This window comes from Chrysochloris asiatica, unplaced genomic scaffold, assembly GCF_000296735.1.
Source record: "Chrysochloris asiatica unplaced genomic scaffold, ChrAsi1.0 scaffold00516, whole genome shotgun sequence".
NCBI classification, from domain to species: domain Eukaryota; kingdom Metazoa; phylum Chordata; class Mammalia; order Afrosoricida; family Chrysochloridae; genus Chrysochloris; species Chrysochloris asiatica.
In genome coordinates, this window is record NW_006409034.1 from 179,150 (window position 1) to 186,330 (window position 7,181).

General features: G+C 34.2%; 1 pseudogene; it reads left to right on the top strand.

Moving 5' to 3' along the window:
- The first annotated feature begins 6,062 nt into the window (after window positions 1-6,062).
- Window positions 6,063-6,631, top strand: LOC102823700 (annotated as a pseudogene).
- The last annotated feature ends 550 nt before the right edge of the window (window positions 6,632-7,181 follow it).

Sequence of the window (7,181 nt, forward strand, 5' to 3'; positions counted from 1 at the left end):
GTTCTCATAGACTTGTTTTCCTTTTCTTCATCTTCAGTCTGACTTTGCATATGAGCAAACGATGCTCTGTTCCATAGTCTGCCTTAGCCTTGTTTAGGCTGATGATATGGAGCTTTTCCACCATCTCTTTCCACAGATGTAGCCAACTTGATTTCTATGTAGTCTATATGTATAGTCATTTTTTAAGCTGTTTAAATGAAGTATTCAAACAGTAATGAAGAATTCATTGGTCTTGCAGAATTCTATCATGTGGTCTACAGAATCATTTCTATTATCAAGGCCATATTTTCCAATTACAGATCTTTCCTCTCTGTTTCCACCCTTTGCATTCCAATCAGCACTAATGATCAATATATCTTGATTGCCTGTTTGATCAATTTCAGACTGAAAAACTTCGTAGAATTCTTCGATTTCATCATAGCTGGTGATAGTGGTTTGTATATAAATTTGAATAATAGTGGTATTAACTGGTCTTCCTTATAGGCAGATGGATATTATCCTATCACAGTGTTGTACCTCATGACTGCTCTTAATATGTTCTTTTTGATGATGAATGCAACACCATTCCTCTTCAATTTGTCATTCCCTACATAATAAACTATGTGATTGTCAAATTCAAGATGGCCAATACCAGTTAATGCCTGGGTTATTGGTGTCTATACATTCCATTTCATTTTTAACAATTTTCAACTTTCCTAGATTCATACTTTGTACATTCCATGTTCTGATTGTTAATGGATTTTTACAGCTGTTTTGCTTTATTTTGACTTGTGTCCTACCAGCAAATGGAGGTCTAAGGACTTTACTCCAATTGCATCTTCACAGTCAACTCTACTTTGAGGAGAGAGTTCTTCTCCACTCGCATTTTGAGTGCCTTCCAAACTGAGGGGCTCATATTCTGGCACTATTTCTGACAATATTCTGGTACTCTTCATCATGTTTCAATAGTCAATAATCTGGTGCTGACAGTATTCCACTGCTATTCATAAGGTTTTCAGTGATGATATAGTCTGAGGTAGTTCCTCTTGCCTTCTTTCTAGTCTGTCTTTTTCTAGAACCTCATCTGAAACCTGTCCACGATGGTTGACCTGTTGGTATTTAAAATACCAGTGGCTTATCTTCCAGAATCACAGCAACACACAAGCTGTCACAGTACAACTAACTGGCAAATGAGTGGTGGTCCAAAGATGTATTCAATATGATTCCTGTTTATTCCATCTGGTGAGTTCCATATGTATAGTCATCTCTCATGTTATTTAACAAAGGTATTCACATTGAAAAAGTCATTGGTCTTGCAAAATTCTACCATACAATCTCTGGCATAATTTCTATCAACAAAGCCACATTTTCCAGCAACTGATCCTTCATCTTTATTTCCAACTTTGTACTCAAATCACCAGTAATTATCAATAGTCTTGACTGCATGTTTGATTAATTTCAAACTGAAGAAGTTCATAAAATTCTTCAATTTCATCATCACTGACTTTAGTGTTTGTTCATAAATTTGAGTAAGATTTGAAGGAATTGATCTTCTCTGTAGGAGTATTGGTATTATCCTATTACAGACAGCATTGTACTTCACGATATATTTCTATTTATTTTTTTTTAATGATGAATGGGACGTTATTACTCTTCAATTTATCATTCCTGGCATAGTAAATTAGTAAATGACAGGGTTGCCACATTCAAAATGTCTAATCCAAGTTCATTTTAGCTCACTAATGCCTAGGATAGCAATATTCATGAGTTTCATTTCCTTTTTGACAACTTCCAGTTTTCTTAGATTCACATTCTTACATTCCATGTTCTGATCATTGATGAATATTTACAACATTTTCTCCTCATTTTGAGTTGTGCCCCATCAACAAATGATGGTCCTAAATGTTTTAGTTCATTCACATCATCATAGTCAACTGTACATTGAGGAGGCAGCTCTTACCCTGTTTATTTTTAGTGCCTTCCAACCTGAGGAGCTTATCTTCTTGCACTGTATCTAATAATATTCTAGTGGTTTTCAGCATGTTTTAATATTCAATATTGTAGTGTTATGTGGCAGTGTTTCACTACTATTCATAATATTTTCAGTGACTAAATATTCAGAAGTAGTCTGTCTGTCCGTCCTTCTAACTAGCCTGTCTTAATCTGGAAGCTCATCTCAAACCTTTCCACCATGGATTATTTTAAAATATCAGTGGCATAGCTTCCAGAATCATAGAAATGCACAAGCTACCAAACTATGACAAATTGACTGATGTGCCATGGCATATTCTAATAATCTACTTAAATATGCCATAGTTAATAGTATCTTTGAGAAAAATTCTTATTCCAATTATACACATTTTTATTGAAATGTAGACCTGTAAGTTTCTTAGGATATTTTCTTGGGTGTGCACCTTCATAAAAATAATGTATCTTTATAAAAACTTGATGCATTTTTAGTTCAGAAAGAACTTTTAAATTTAATGTATAATAATTACAGATTTGCTTTGTTAAATAAATAAATTATCTACTTTTACATTCAATTTCAGTAAAATACCCTTTTTGGTTTTGCTGTTAAGTGTCATTGAGTCAGTTCTAATTCATAGTTTTGTCCATAGGGTTTCCAAGTAATGCTGGTGGGTTTGAACTGCCAATCTTGTGTATAGCAGTCTAGTGCTTATTCTACAATGACACATTTTATTCTCAGTGAAATGTGCATTTTTGAATCCTTCAATAATAAAGAATAAGAGTAGTAACCCTTATCGTACCATATACTACATTTGAATGTAATTGAAAAGTAATTTACTCCAGTGTATGTGTTTCTGGTGGTATAATGCCCTTGACTTCCAATTGAAATGCTGGCAGTTCAAACCCACCCAGAGGTACCTTGGAGGAAAAGTCTAATCTGTTTCAAAAGATTACATTCTTAAAACTCCCAAAAAATGCATCTTACTTTGTAATACATGTAGCTACTATGGGTTAGAATCGATTCAATAATTTAAATTCGAATACAAATACCTTGCTGGTAGTGAAATATATTGATACTCTTACAAACATAAACATACAAATAAAATCTAAAATTTTGAATTAGTTATTGAAAGGTCCAAGGCAAATGCCTTTTATATCAAAGTATGGATAACTTTGATTTACAGTCTTTTCATATAAATTATTTTGTTACTTTATACAACATGATATGAATAAATTTGTTAGCATAATATTTAAATATCAATGAATTAGCAAAAAATGTTGTCTTTATATTTGAATAAACGTTTTTTGTTTGTTTGTTTGTTTGTTTTGTTTTTTCAATCAGGAGAATCCCCCTAGATTTCTATTATAATGAAAGATACATTTTCTGGCTTATCTTCTGAATTAGGAACACATACTCTGGCTACTAATTCTCTTCCATCAACAGTGCTCCAATGTCTGCAATAAATAATAAAAAATGTCAGGTTACCTAGTGGAAAGACTAAATTAATCAGTCACTCACATAATCTGGCTAATCACCTAAGAGTCTATGGAGGTTGCTAAATAAAATACGGTTCACTTAATCTTTTATAATTTGACAAACACTTGCTATATTAGAATAATGAACTTTTGTAAGCAAAATAATCAAATCCATTCCTTAGGTCACATTAGTGTGATTTATTCACTGATCCTGATAATTTTTTTAGAAACTGTCAACTTGACTCTGAGATCAATGCCAGTGAAATATTTTGTTTACTGTTTAACCTCTATTTCCCCTAGAATTTTGGAGTTATAATACCTTTACCATTACTTTTATTGATCCAGTGGTAAATTAAATGGAAAATAAAGGCAATTGCATTGTGTCAACCATTCTCAGCAGAGAACTGGTGGGTTTATTGATTCTTAGAGCTACACAGTAAAATACTATTTAATTTATATCATTGTTTTCATTGAAATTAAAATTGGTTAACATTATTCAGAAGTACCTGTAATAACTCTTTATATTTATGGAATTGCTATTGAGTCAGTTTCAACACATAGTGAACCTGTATAGGGTTTTTGATGAGTAGCTGGAGGATTTGAAATGTCAGCTTTGTGGTGACATGTATATATATGTAGAGAGAGAGAAAGAGAAAGAGAGAGAGACTGCTGTTGTGGTGCTGTAATATTAGAACTGGAATGGAATGCAAACCACAAGATTGACAATTCAAACCAACCACACGAGGTGTTCCTTTGAAACACTACACAGGGTCACTAAGAGTCAGAACTGACTTGATGGCACTTAACAACAGCAACATATATATTTATATATCTACAGATATATATGCAGTCCAAATCAACTTTGATAACCAGTGCATTAACCCACAGAACCACACCAGAACTCCATGTTTATATCTATATACCCATATATCAATACTACACTTGATCTTAGCCAAAAGGTCTGTTAGTTTGTCCTACTGGGGTGCCTTGAGAGTTGCTGTGATTCTGGAGGCTATGCCACAGGTGTTTTAAATACCAGCAGGGTCACCCATGGTGGACACATTCAGATGAGGTTCCAGATGAAGACAGACTAGGAAGAAGGAGTGATGAACTACTACCAAATATTTAGTCACTGAAAACCTTATGAATAGCAGAGAAACACTGTCAAATATAGTACCAGAAAATGAGCCCTTCAGGTTGGAAGGCACTCAAATGTGATTGGGGAAGACCTACCTCCTTAAAGTAGAGTTGGCCATGATGATGCAAATGGAGTAAAGTCTGTGGGACCTTTATTTGTTGATTGAGCACAACTCAAAATGAAGAGAAACAGCTGTAAACATCCACTAATAATCAAAAATTGGAATATACGAAGTATGAATCTTGGAAAATTGGAAATTGTCAAAAATGAAATGGAATGCATAAACATTGATATCTTAGGCATTAGTGAGCTTGAAATGAACTAGTATTGGCCATTTTGAATCTGAGAACCTCATGGTTTACTATGATGGGAATGACAAATTGAAGAGGAATAAATAGTGTTCCATTCATTGTCAAAAAGAAGATATCCAGATCTGTAGTGAGGTACAACACTGTCTGTGATAGGATAATATTCATGCGTCTACAGGGAAAATGAGTTAATACTACTATTTATTATTCATATTTTTATAGCAACCATTAAAGCCAATGTGGATGAAATAGAAGAATTGTACCAATTTCTTCAATCTGAAATTGATTAAACATGCAATCAAGATGTATTGAACATTACTGGTGATTGTAATGCAAACGTTAGGAATAACAAGGAAATATCAGTAGTTGGAAAATATGACCTTGGTGAGAGAAATGACGCTGGTGATAGCATAAACCAATGATTATTAATTTCCAACACCTTCTTTAGACAGCATAAGCGATGACTGTACACAATGACCTCACCATATGGAAACCACAGAAATCAAATTGACTACATCTGTGGAAAGATATGGTGGAAAAGCTTCATATCATCAGTCAAAACAAGGCCAGAGGCAGATTGTGGAACAGACCATCAATTGCTAATATGCAAATTCAAGCTGAAGAAAATGAAAACAAGTCCATGAAAGCCAAAATATGACCTTAAATATATCCCACCTGAATTTAGAAATTATCTGAATAACAGATTTGATACGTACAACACCAAAGACCGAAGACCAGAAGAGTTGTGGGATGACATCAAGAACATCTGACATCAAGAACATCATACATGAAGAATGCAAAAAGTCATTAAGAAGACAAGAAAGAAGGAAAATATCAAAATGGATGTCAGAAGAGACACTGAAACTTGCTCTCCAGCATAGAGACACTAAAGCAAATGGAAGAAATGAGGAGGTAAACAAGCTGAATAGAAAATATTAAAGATAAGCTCGAGAAGATAAAGTCAAATATTATAACAAAATATGCAAAGATCTGGAATCAGAAAAACAAAAGGGAAGAATAAGCCCAGCATTTCTCAAGCTGGAGTAACAGAAGAATAGATTCAAGCCTTGACTTTCATTATTGAAGGATTCTCTGAGCAAATTATTGAATGATGCAGAAAGCATCAAAATAAGATGGAAGGGATGGTAATCTGGGCATCCAGTGAGTGTCTGAAGTGTTCATTGTTGTCATAGTTCATCCACTAAACTGCATTCATTGCTGCTGTGTCCCAGATCATAGCTATAGGCAAGAACAGAGACCTGCCTTGGCTTCCGCTCAGGAATAAATTCAACTATTTCCAAAGAATGACCACAACCATGACCTCTTCAGTGCAAGGGAAACAGAATTTGGTGATTATGGGTAGGAAGACCTGGTTCTCCATTCCTGAGAAGAACAGACCTTTGAAAGATAGAATTAACTTGGTTCTTAGTAGAGAACTCAAGGAACCCCCACAAGGAGTTCATTTACTTGCCAAAAGTCTGGATGATCCCTTAAAACTTACTGAGCAGACAGAATTAGGGAATAAATAGACACAGTTTAGATAGTAGGAGGTAGTTCTGTGTACAAGGATGCCATGAACCAGCCAGGCCACGTTAAACTGTTGGTGACAAGGATCATGCAGGAATTTGAAAGTGACACAGTTTTTCCTGAAATTGATTTTGAGAAGTACAAACTTCTCCCAGAACACCTAGGTGTTCTTTCTGATGTCCAAGAAGAGAAAAACATTAAGCACAAATTTGAAGTATATGAAAAAAATGATTAATATGAAACTATCTCCTGATTTACTTCAAATTGTTCTCTTCTTCTACAAAGAATTATGTATTTAACATTAGGAAAAATATTTTGTTGGCTTTTTGATCTATGGATAATTGTTTCTAAGTAGTGTTTTTGTTTTTTCCTCCATCAATCCTAAATACTATCAGATATCGTTTGTGCAACATTTCTTATTATAACTAACAAAATACCTCTCCCACACAGGCCAGGATTGGGTCTGTACCAGCGTACGTATACAGTTAGGCGAGTCTGCTAAGACAGCCTAAAGTAGAAGAACCCTGGTAGAATGAGTTAACATCAAGGCCTATAGAAATAGGAGTTAGATAGATTAAAGCAAATGGTGAGAATACTACAAATAGAAAGATTTTAGTTAAGGCTTTAACAGAAAATTGTATCAAAATTGGACTGTGAGTTATCCTGGGTGTATGTGGTAAAAGTTATTTTTCCTCTGATGGTATCAATGAATTGAGAACTCTGGTACATTAAGTAGAAATAGTAAAGAGGTAGTCAGAAGACTAATTTTTGATGATAAACAAAAG